Here is an 11,137-nt window from a genome sequence, read left to right on the forward strand (position 1 = left end):
AAGGAATTGCTATTATTCCCCATGCTCAGCATTCATGAGGCTGAAACTCCAACACTGTGATCAGATTTGGGCCCTCCAACATACGATATGGATATATTTGCACATCAACAAACTGGAAAGAGTCTAGAGAGAGACACTAAGATGACTGGGGCTGAGAAGGAGAAGTTCCTTCTCAGCCTGAGTTCTTGTTCATCTGGAGGAGGAGAAGGATGAGGTGACACCACACTGCACTCTGCCTGCCTGAGAGGTTGAGAAGGTTGAGAACCAGATGGTTCTCAGAGGTGCTCAGTGAAAGGACAGGAGGCAACAGATCAACACAGGAAATCCTGCCTAGAAATACGGAAGAGTCCTTCTGAGGCCGGGAATAAAGGCAGTAAAGCAGCTTTATCCTTGACCAGCATTTTACACACTGACACCAGAGGTCCGTTAGCACAGATTTCTTTCTCTTTCCCTACAGAATACATCCACATTGGTGCTTCCCAACAGCAGTAACAGAAAGCTGCAGTCCTATTTGGAATTCAAATGTCATGGTAACAACTACAGCAAAAGCTGCCATATCATCCATGCAAAGGGCTGAGGATCTGGGGGAAGGGTTTGCATATTTGTTTGCGTTTTCAGGGGGGTTTAATTGGAAAATGCTTTTGTAGATACAGGTCCTTTGCCAAGTTTAAAGTTTGAATTCCATTTTGACTCTTAAATCCCTGCCTTAAACCAGCAGAGCCCTTTCAACAAATCAAAGGCTTGAACCAAAAGGAACAAACCATATTGTCCTAAAGGTTAATTCATTTCACAGCCTATTAGAGAGCGTCATCCTCACACTCTCAGACAATGAGTTTTAGAAGTTCTTCAAAGCCATTGAGCCATTGGTCCTGTCACTGGGTGTTTAAAATGTATTAATTTCCTCATTATATGGCTACATGGTCCCCTGTGCTATGGCACATGTACCAGAGAAGAAGCTGTGAACTTCTGCATGCTCATGTTTCTTTGTTCTTTATTTAGCTTTACCAATGAGAAACATTTTATATGAATACAAGACTTTATTGTAAAAAACCTTATATTTCCCCAGTGTCCTTCTGTGTCAACAGAGGACTTTAGTGCCAAGTAATGAATTTGCACTAAGCAGGCAAACACAAATAAATGAAATCTATGTGGATAAGCAAGTGTGGTGTATGTATATATTGTATCTCCAAGGATTTCAAAAGAAAAACAATGAAACAGCACCAGAAATCTGGTCCTTTAGAAAACAATAGCCATTTATAAAACGTTTTTTTGCTACTGACTTTCCCAGAGAAAGATTAACCCCTGCCCAAATGCTCCAGGTTTTTAATGAGTTATTATATATCCAATCATGCATATGGTGACCTATTGAAAGTGTATATGCTAAATACATATTATATATTATAGTATTATACCATTCATTATTAAGTTTTGTTAATCAGGATTTAGGTTTCTGCCTCTCTCAGCATTTCCTATATTTCTCCCTAACCTGTTCAGATGGGTCTCAGTTCACAAAGTCTCAGTGAAATACCTCGTGGCAGTCACAAAGACTGCCTGCAAGGAAAGCCTTTGGCTGGCTGTATCACATGCCTGACCTCTCCCTGGCTGTATCAGCATAAAGGCTCTTTGGCTTGCAGAGCCCCAGCCTAGCAGGTAGAATTGACCTTCTCAAGAACATCTGAATGATATCCAGAATTTGCTAAATATTCAGAATGTTTGACATAGATTGTGTCTGAGAACAGAGAATTTATGTACATTGCAGAAGCAGAAAGTCAGACTGTGCCTGTCTTCAGCTCCTTCCGGACACAAACTACTGGACCAGACAGACCTCTGGTCCAACCCAGGACAGACACTTTCTTTTGCTCACTTCAGATACTGTTTCTCCACAGCACTGCACTCATTCACCAGTGTGCCAGTCATCATGCTCAGGTTATGCTCCTTTCAAAAGAAGACCTGGAGCAGCTATTTCAGTGTGAAGGTCAGCCAATGATGGAGAAAGGTGAAGGGTGCAGTGCATCTTGGAAAGCAGAGATTTAGGTGCATACATGCCACTGATTTCAATGGAGACAAAGGGTTAAACTTCTCCAATAGCTTAAAAATCCCCACGTAAACGTAGAACTGGCTTCACCACCACTGTGCTGGAACTTGGCAACGGTTTAAGAGGACACATCAACACTAAACAACGGTTTGGAACAGGAAGAGAAGATGAATATCTAATCCGATTGAAACTCCAGAGGAAATATCACGCAGGCTGACTGGAATGGAGCCAGGAGTCTCACACTAGCAGCTCTGGACTTAGGAAAAGTTCTCCACTCAAGGCCTCTCACTACCATCAATACCCCACATCGGCACCTGGAAGCAGCACTGTAGTTCTAGCATCCTGAACCTCACTTTTAGAGCAAAACTAAAAGAGATCAGTTCTGTATCTTTTACAACCAAAAGCAGTCTGTTAATACACTTGGTCAGGGGTGTCTGGGAGGAGATGGAGGGTCAGATTAATTTCTTTGTTTCTTTCATACAGAATATATGACATAAAAGTCTTCCAAAATATAAGTGCTTCCTACTTAGGATACAAGTGGTGGGAGCATTGCCTTGTTGCTTCAAAAGGATGAAAAATCACTTATCTTAACTCTTTCCACCGAAAAGACCCAGAGGACTCCAAATTCCCCAGTTATCTAGGAAACCCCACTTACACAAATGCTGTTTCCCAACACACCCGCTATAAATCACCTCCACTTCTGTGCAAGGACATCCCAAGAACTGCAAACATCAGAAAACCGGGAAGTCAGCCAGAACCTTAGAGAGCACTTGATCACAGTTCCCACACCGAAGCTGTTACATATGAAGGCTGTGGTGTCTCGGCGTTCTTCCTGAAGGCTGTTCTCATGCAGATACAGAATGTGAAGAAACCTGTCTCCCTAGTCTGTGGAAAGAAATGCTAATGCACTGAAGCAGGGAGCTCACAGGGAAGGAACTGCACCAGTGATGGCAGCACATGCAGGGCTCAGACGTGCCTCCTGGCAGAGTTACCAGTGCAGGGAGCAGATTCTTGTAGGGAAGAAGGCGGCTTTTGAACTTCCTGTGATTCATTTCTTAGCATGGCTCCCTCACAGACCTTGCTGGGCAGATTTGAACAGTTTGATCCTGCCTGTTACTCCTACAAGCTGCAGAAGCACTTCATCCTGGCCACAGCCCGAGGTGGTGATTCCATTCCATTCCATTCCATTCCATTCCTTCCTTTCCTTCCTTCCTCTCTTCCTTCCTCACTTTCTTCCTTCCTCTCTTCCTCCCTTCTTTCCTCTCTTCCTCTCTTCCTCCCTCTCGTCCTTCCTCTCTTCTTCTCTTCCTTCCTTCCTCTCTTCCTTCCTTCCTGCCTTCCTTCCTCTCTTCCCTCCTTCCTTCTTCTCTTCCCTCCTTCCTTCCTCTCTTCCTTCCTTCCTTCCTCCCTCTCTTCCTTTTTTAATAATCCAGCTCATTTCGAGCTGGATCACATTTCTGATCCAGGTCATTGTCCTGAAGGCTAATGCTGGAGTGAGAGAGGCAGCAGAACAAACATCTGGGGCTAGAAGAGAGTGGGATAGGATATCCCTTTGCTGACTGCAGACACTGATTTCAGGATGAAGTGACCTTATGGCAGCTTCCTCACTTGCTTTGTGAACACCTTCTGGACACACCACCACAAACTGCACCTATTCCATTGACTGTTTCATTGGATTTCTAGTTTCATTGTACCTAAGAAATATCTCCCATACAGCTTTAAAATGGCTTTTGAATGCATCTACTGAGCAGAGAGTGTCCCCCATTGTGCAACATGTGCTGGCTGTCTGCTGATCCCCAGCATGAAGACCAGCCATACTCTGGTCCCATTCCATTGCCAGAATCTACCATAGGCTTTGGGAAATAGTTGTCATAAGGGGAGAAATAAGGATATTACAGCCTAATCCACCTTTTAAGCATTGTCATTGGTATTATTTAATGAAGTTACGTAGAGGATTTAACTTCTCCCTAGGTCTCTGTCAGCATCAACAATTCTTCAGGACATAACCTGGCTCTCACTAATTGTATGGCACATAACATAGCCCTGAACTTGCCCAGGGATTTAGGCAACCACAGAACAGTTTGCATTGGAAGGGACCTTCAAAGATCACCTGGTCCAACCGCCCTGCAAACAGCAGGGACATCTTCTAGATCAGGTTGCTCAGAATCACATCCAGCCTGGCCTTGAAAACCCGACTATGAAAAACAGCACATGACAATAACGACCATCAGCATTTTTCCAATGCACAGATCTATATCCCTGTTCCCTTGAACTTAACAGACAAAAGCCTACAAAGGGCCTTTGCCATGACTCTTCCATATTTCTTTCCTCTCAATCAGATGGTGGGAGAATATTTGTTCTTGGGGTGCCCAAGATGTAGAATTGCCAAGAATAACTGTTGCCTGTCTTGAAATGGCAGCTGCAGCCCTGTGGAAACAGCCGCGGCGGGTTCCCCTCTGAAGTGACAGCAGGTCTTACTGACATCAAAGGGGATGTGAGGCTTTCAGTGAGCCCTGTTTGTTGATTTTTTCCCCAGTGAAGTGATATTACATGGCATTTCCAACCCTCAATCCTATTAAGTGACAGAACTACCTAATAGCACTCATTAAATAACATAACTTGGTGTCAGAAATTCACTGACGGGCTCATGCGGTTGAAGGAGGGGACTTAAGCCCTACAACAATATGGGTTTGGTGTTCTTGTTACTGAGGTTTTTTAATAAATGCCATTTAGTTAATGGGTGGAAGCAGAAGAGCCAGGACAGTTCATGAAAAGGATATCACCAACATAACAGTAAAAAAGTGGGTGCCTGAATTTTACATTCAGAAGGCAGAAAGCACTAAGAACATGCCCACTGCTGTTCTTTCATTGAGACCATTCCTTTGGCAACACCAGCCTACACTGCAGCATTGTCACAAGGTTATGTTACAACAGGATTCAGGAACTTCCCATCTTTCTGTCTAAGGAACTAATGTATAAATGAAGATACTAGTTCTTTTTTAATCATTTTTTAAGGATATCTGTTGCTTATGGGCCCCAAGCAAACAGAGATAATAAAAACATAAAGGTCTTAAACACCATCACCATCCCTTGCTCTCAGTCAGCTTTTAACTGCACATTTGAAACCTTTAACCCGATGTATTTCTCTTGCAAAGCGAATGACAAAGTTTGTCAGAAATAAGTTTATCAATGATGTCTTGCTTCTTGCTTTCTACAGCTCTCATCCTCCTGAAGCCCAAACTGTTTTCTACCAACTGACATACAAGTGATAACTGTAGCTTTCCTGAGGTGGAGATCTAGCATCAGAATGCAAAGGGGACAGACAAATGCATACCCAAAACCCACCTTTCCTCTCAATAGATTAATCTAGAATCCAGCAAATAGACATCAGAAAAGATGTTAGAGGCCTCCTGATTCACATTTAGTTTCAGAATTGTTACATACATGCAGAAAGTATTAGAAACCAGAATTTCTGTAGAACATTTGTGAAAGGAAGCTCTACTCCTCCCTTACAGGGGAAGTCTACTTTGCAAGTTGCCATACTCAGAACCAAAGCAGAAAACATTCACTCTACACAGTGAGCAATGAAGTTTTACTGCTAAGTGGCTCATGACAGATCCCACTGGAATTGAGTGCGCATGTGAGCAACTGCTCACCAAAATGAAAAGGAATTCACAACCTGACCTAAGGTGTGTGGCCTGCACAGACAAATCCTCCCAGGGTCTGCTCCTCTACACTGAAAAGTCTTGGTTTTCATTATTTCTCTACCTGCCCTTTCTTACCAGCCATGCAGCAAAAACCTCTCAGGGTTATTATACCTTACATTATAAGAGCCACTCCACCTCTGGAAAGACAGGACATCATGGGGCTGCTTTCAGTATTGATTAAGTTGTCATCTTCTCAATGCTCTGGGTCATTTTTCATTTTTAGCCGCTGGTGGATGGTCAAGCCCATTGGTAATGGTTTAGAAAAATCCTCTCTTGTATCCTTACAGCTACAGAAAGAAGCATTATCATCACCAGCAAATGCAGAGTCAGAGTGGATCACTTCAGTGGCAGAGTCCATTGGAAAGCACAGAAAACCTTCCCTTTTCATGGGATCATAAAGTAATTTAGGTGTAAAGGGACCTTTGGAGGCCATCATGACCAGTGACAGTGAACTACTGTCTTGGTTCTGCAATGCCATTGAAGTGACCAGGCAAAACAGCCAGCAGCCTTCTGGCTCTGTCACCAAAACCCCAGCTCCCACAATTTTCCTATGATATTTTTAATAGAACATGAATGTTCATAGAATCATAGAATAATTAGGGTTGGAAAGGACCTTAAGATCATCTAATTCCAACCCCCTGCCATGGGCAGGGAATGTTGTTGCAAAAATGACTTCTTTTTGTACCCTAGAGGATTAAAATCAAACATTCTTCCTGGAAACAACAATTACCAGTGAAATCCCTGACTGTAACGCTAGGTAAAAGCAGAATGCTCTAAGGAATAACAAAACAATGCATATTTCTGCAGCAGGAAGAGTTTGGAGATGCTTGTTCCTACTTGACAGATTCCTAAAGAGCCTGTATCAAGAGCTCTGATTATAAATAGAGTCAGACAGCATGAAAGAGTGTTTCTAACCTGTTCATAAATGGTTTAAAGGAAATTAGAAATACATCCAAAAAACAAAACCAAGTTTACAGTAAAAGGGCAGAGAGCTAAATTCATCCTTCCAGTAAGCAATGTGTCCTATGGAACTGAGCTGAGTACATCTGCCATCATTTTACCTGGGAAAAATCAAAGTGGGGAAAGAAGGAAAGATTTGTAGTTTGCCCTTTGTTTTTGCAAAAGCAAAACAAAAGGAAAAAGCCCATGTATCATATTCACCTATTGTACATATGGATAAGTAGTTGAAGCAACACGTACAATGATTTGACAATGTGCTTTGAAAAGATTCATTAATGGCTTTGGAAATATGGGAAAGTAATTTATAACAGCACATAAAAAGTAATAGAGGGCCCAATCCTCTCACCACTAACTCAGACTGGGCAGAGCTGAGCTCTCAAGACCTTCTGATGGATTTAGAACATTTTTCAACAGCCTAGTGCAGATATTAGCAAGCCCCAGCCTGGCTGGCTCCCACCATGTCCCCACTTGCTAAATTACTCCCTTTTCCTCTTCCCTCCTTCATTATAATTTAAAACAAAAATATTTTTAATGTATTGAGCATTTGTGTATTTGGAATCAGTGCCTGCCTTTTCTCCATCCTGACAGCTCTGAGCACTACTGGCCATTAGCAGCCTGCAAGTCAAGAGATGCAGACCAGCCAGGTACACCAGGCCAGAGCAGCCCACCCTTGAGAGCAACCCCTGAAACCACCAGTTCTGTGAGCTTCTGATTTTCTTTCTGATGAAAACCAAGGTCTCCTACACAATCAGGGTAATTCTTGATATGCAAAGGGAGCTGAGTTTCCAGAGCCCTTTAAGATCTGAAGGAAATGTTTTCCCTCTGTCAACACAGTAAGTGAAATTATGAGAATGAACGTATGGATTGAAAGGTTGTGTGAGGGGATCGGCTGAAATTCAGGAGTCCTCTAGGCTGCCTCCTTTGAAACCAACTTTCCCTTCATCACCAATGTATTAAGCTCTGTAAGTCAGCCCAAATGAACCACAGTCCCTGAAATATCTAGTAGCTCCTTCTGATAACCTGAAGCAGGAGGAACAGCCAGCCAGAGGCTGGTGCCCTTCAGTGTACCATCACAGCTCACGGCATCCGCTCCCACCCTGACTCCCTCTTGTGCCTCTGGATGCCCTTCCCAGTGCAGAATCCCAGAACCTCTGGTTAAGTTTCAGTGAGACAATCAGATCACATGCCCCATCCAGTTGCAGGGCACAGATCACAGTCTCTCCCACAGGTTTCTGAACCAGCTTTCAGGTTCATTAACTTTTGTTCCTCTACTGTACAGTTTGGTTCAGATTCAAGTGCTGTGCTAGCTTCTAAGTTCAGCTCTACTGCGAATGCCTCTATCAGTGCCTGGCAGTTCTTCACATTTCCAAGACAGCTCATCAAGTTAATGCAGGCTGCTATGGCTCTTCCTTCCAGTTTGACATTATCCACAAACAGTAAAACTCCTATTCAATCCTCTTGCTACTCTTCAAAGGCTGAAACAAGGGGGTAGAAAAGCTCCGCCATAGTGCAGTTGAACGCCAGTAGGAAAGTTTATTTCTTGTGCTTTTTATTACCTTGCTGCCATTCCCTAGCCATAAGCTGGAAATGTTAAATTATTAAAAATACAATATTAATCAACCAATTGAGTTGCCAGTTCTAATTTTGGATAGAGAAATGGACAAAGCAATAATCAAAGACTTACCAAAAAAGCAGATGGCTGGAGAGCACTTCTGGCAGTCATGCTACTCACACATGGGACCACTTGAGTTTAACAAATTGGACAACAGAGAGAGTACTGAAATGGAAATTGGGGCTCTACTCCATTCAAATTCTTCAAAATGTTTGTTTTGGATTTGTACCTCTGCTGCAATTTACAACTCGAGATTAGATATAGCAAGAGTAATATTCTTGACTAGAAGAAAAACAGAGTGACTCAATCGTTTGCCAAATCACACAGATTGTGTCCCTGTATACAAATAATGACAATGTATAAATGGTTTCTTAAATAAAACCTGGTACTAAACATGTCTTTTACAAACACAGCAATAAAGTTCTACTAAAGTAGTCGGAGCAAGACACTTTCCTGACTCAAACCGCAAACCTTTTCCAAGCAAGGCCCATATCTGCATGTAGACATGTCTAAGTAACACCAGCATGAAAAAGAAACCTACAGCAACTTGAGATTTCAGGGCTGTCTCCACAGAGCACAGAGACCTAGTGCAAGTCAGACTACACTTCAAAGTTCCTTGTTTTAAAAGCATACCCTTCACTGCTAAGGAACTAAAAGGCAGTTGTTTCTGTTAGCCAGTTTTGAGACCATAAGGCACAGTGTGGTACTTTCTATTCAAACAGGGAGGGAAAATATCACAAACCCAATGTCAGTACTATCAATACAAAGGCACACAGGTATTAGGTGACACCAAAAAAGGAAATGAAAATGACTCATTCCATCAGTCTTGCTGTAAGAACTCAGTTACCTAAGTGTTTGACAGGAAAAACACGGAGACTTTTGTCAGGGAGATGCCAGTTGCAGCTTAAAGTAAATGGATGGCCAAATATGATGTCACCTACCACAACCAAAAATGAAGATGAAAGTTCTGCTGGTCTCAGGGACCAGTCACTCACCAGGGAACCGGGGGTTTATATGCACGCCTTCCCGAAGACTCCAAAAATAACATTTTTCCATAGAGCAGAAATTCCTGTAGCCTTCACGCTTTTCCTTTCAGTCATGTTGCAATCCAAAGTGCCAGCCCTCTGTAATGAGGTCATCCGACAATGTAATTTGTAGTGTTTTATTCTGTCAAAATTGATCTTAGTATTTCTATAGCAACTAGATCAAAACAAAAGATGGAGCAGACAGAGTAAGTCTCTCCCTGCCACCACCCAGATTTTTATATAAATATATATGTGTGCATATATAAAGCATTACACATATATAATGTTCATGATTCATCATTAAACAACGCTAGAAAAACAGCGCTGGAGAAATAGCAGCATGGAGGATGACATTTAAAACAAGAAATGTTAGCAAATGCATAAACTGACATCAATAAAACATTAAAAACAAGCAATTGTTCTATTATCAAACACCTGAGAACAGATCCTGTCTTTCCCATTAAATCCAGCCAGGAAAAGGTATTATCCATTTCTGGTTGGGATGGATGGAAGTGAATACTTGTGTTTCTGACATGAAGAATGTTGTATCTTTCTCCCCGGAGAAAATCCCACTTTAAGCATGACTTTTAGGTTGTTAATGATTAAGAAGGCTTGACTGCATTTAGCTACCTAAGCTTAGCTTTGGAAGGGATGTTTGCAACAGATTTGCAAATGTCTGTCAATTTATTTTAGTGCCCCTGCAGGAGCTGAGCTGAGTCCAGCTGCTTGATTACAATGCACCAGGGAAAACTCTGGATGTGGAACCCAATGCCATTTCCAATCAACTAACATGATTAACAGCACCACCACCCAGCCCCTTCCTTGTGAAACCAAGATTGATCCATTACAAAGGTGGGATAAAAACCTGGATTTTCCTGCAGACCAATTTTCCTTAACATCAGAGTAGCTTCTGAACATTTCTTAGGAGATTTCAGTTAGATTCTGACCACAGACTGTCAAACACACACTGCGTGCAGGTGGACACAGACACCTCATGTAAGCATTGAAAGCCTAGAACGGCCATGCAGTTCCTAACTTGGGCTTTAAGGAGTGGATGAACCTCTCCTAGTGTGTAACACGTACCTGCCTCCAGAAACCTGTGTAGTGTCCCTTACAGCCTCTAGCCTAAAAACATGCAACAGTTTCAGATAGATCCCTAAAGTGAATTGGGTGGGAATTTCTGAGAATGTCATGACAGGTAGGAAAAGGAAGATGGACTGACCGTATCACTGCAGGTCCCACTGTGGTTCTGCTGCTGGCTGCCATCTATGGAGGTTACCACTGCATCAGCCATGGTGAGGGATTGTGGCTGGAAGGCAGCTTGTCTTCTAGACCAAGTGCTATCGCTTCTAAAGAAAAGGAGAGAATGTGAAGTTAGAGAAATACTGTCATTTAAAAGAAACAAACACTGTCAAGAGTGGGATATTACTTTGACCCCAAGCTCTCCTGCGGCAAGACACAATTCCCCCATCAGTTTAAGAAGGGGGGTGTGATGGACAAAAAGTTCTTGGTGAATACAGGAACAAAATTCCGTGCACGGCTAATTTGAAGCACAGGAATGTTTCCACAGATTACTCACCCTCCTAAAATTAAACCCACTCAAGTCTTTCACCTGAGTAAAGACCCTGAGCCCACAAAGCGCTCTTCCACTTGATGGCAATTCCCTTGAGTAACGGCAGAGAAGAATTAAGTCGTGGCAGAAGCCGAACTATGTATTCATACTGAATTAGAAGATGCTTCTGAAACAAATTCTATCTATACATGGTCTTGTAGCACTGACGTTTCAAAGCTTATTATA

The 11,137-nt window shown here is 42.5% G+C and overlaps 1 long non-coding RNA gene across 1 annotated transcript in view; it reads right to left on the reverse strand.

Moving 5' to 3' along the window:
• Window positions 1-10,666, reverse strand: part of LOC115946438 (uncharacterized) — a 122,419-nt gene extending 111,753 nt beyond the window's left edge. The window contains exons 1-2 of the long non-coding RNA XR_004550001.1: window positions 10,562-10,666; window positions 9,310-9,438 (exon numbers count right to left, since the gene is read on the reverse strand). This is a non-coding gene — a long non-coding RNA (uncharacterized lncRNA). The remainder of the gene's footprint in view (window positions 1-9,309; window positions 9,439-10,561) is intronic.
• Window positions 10,667-11,137: the final 471 nt, after the last annotated feature.

The sequence above is a fragment of the Melopsittacus undulatus genome, chromosome 9, assembly GCF_012275295.1.
Source record: "Melopsittacus undulatus isolate bMelUnd1 chromosome 9, bMelUnd1.mat.Z, whole genome shotgun sequence".
Classification (NCBI taxonomy): Eukaryota; Metazoa; Chordata; class Aves; order Psittaciformes; family Psittaculidae; genus Melopsittacus; species Melopsittacus undulatus.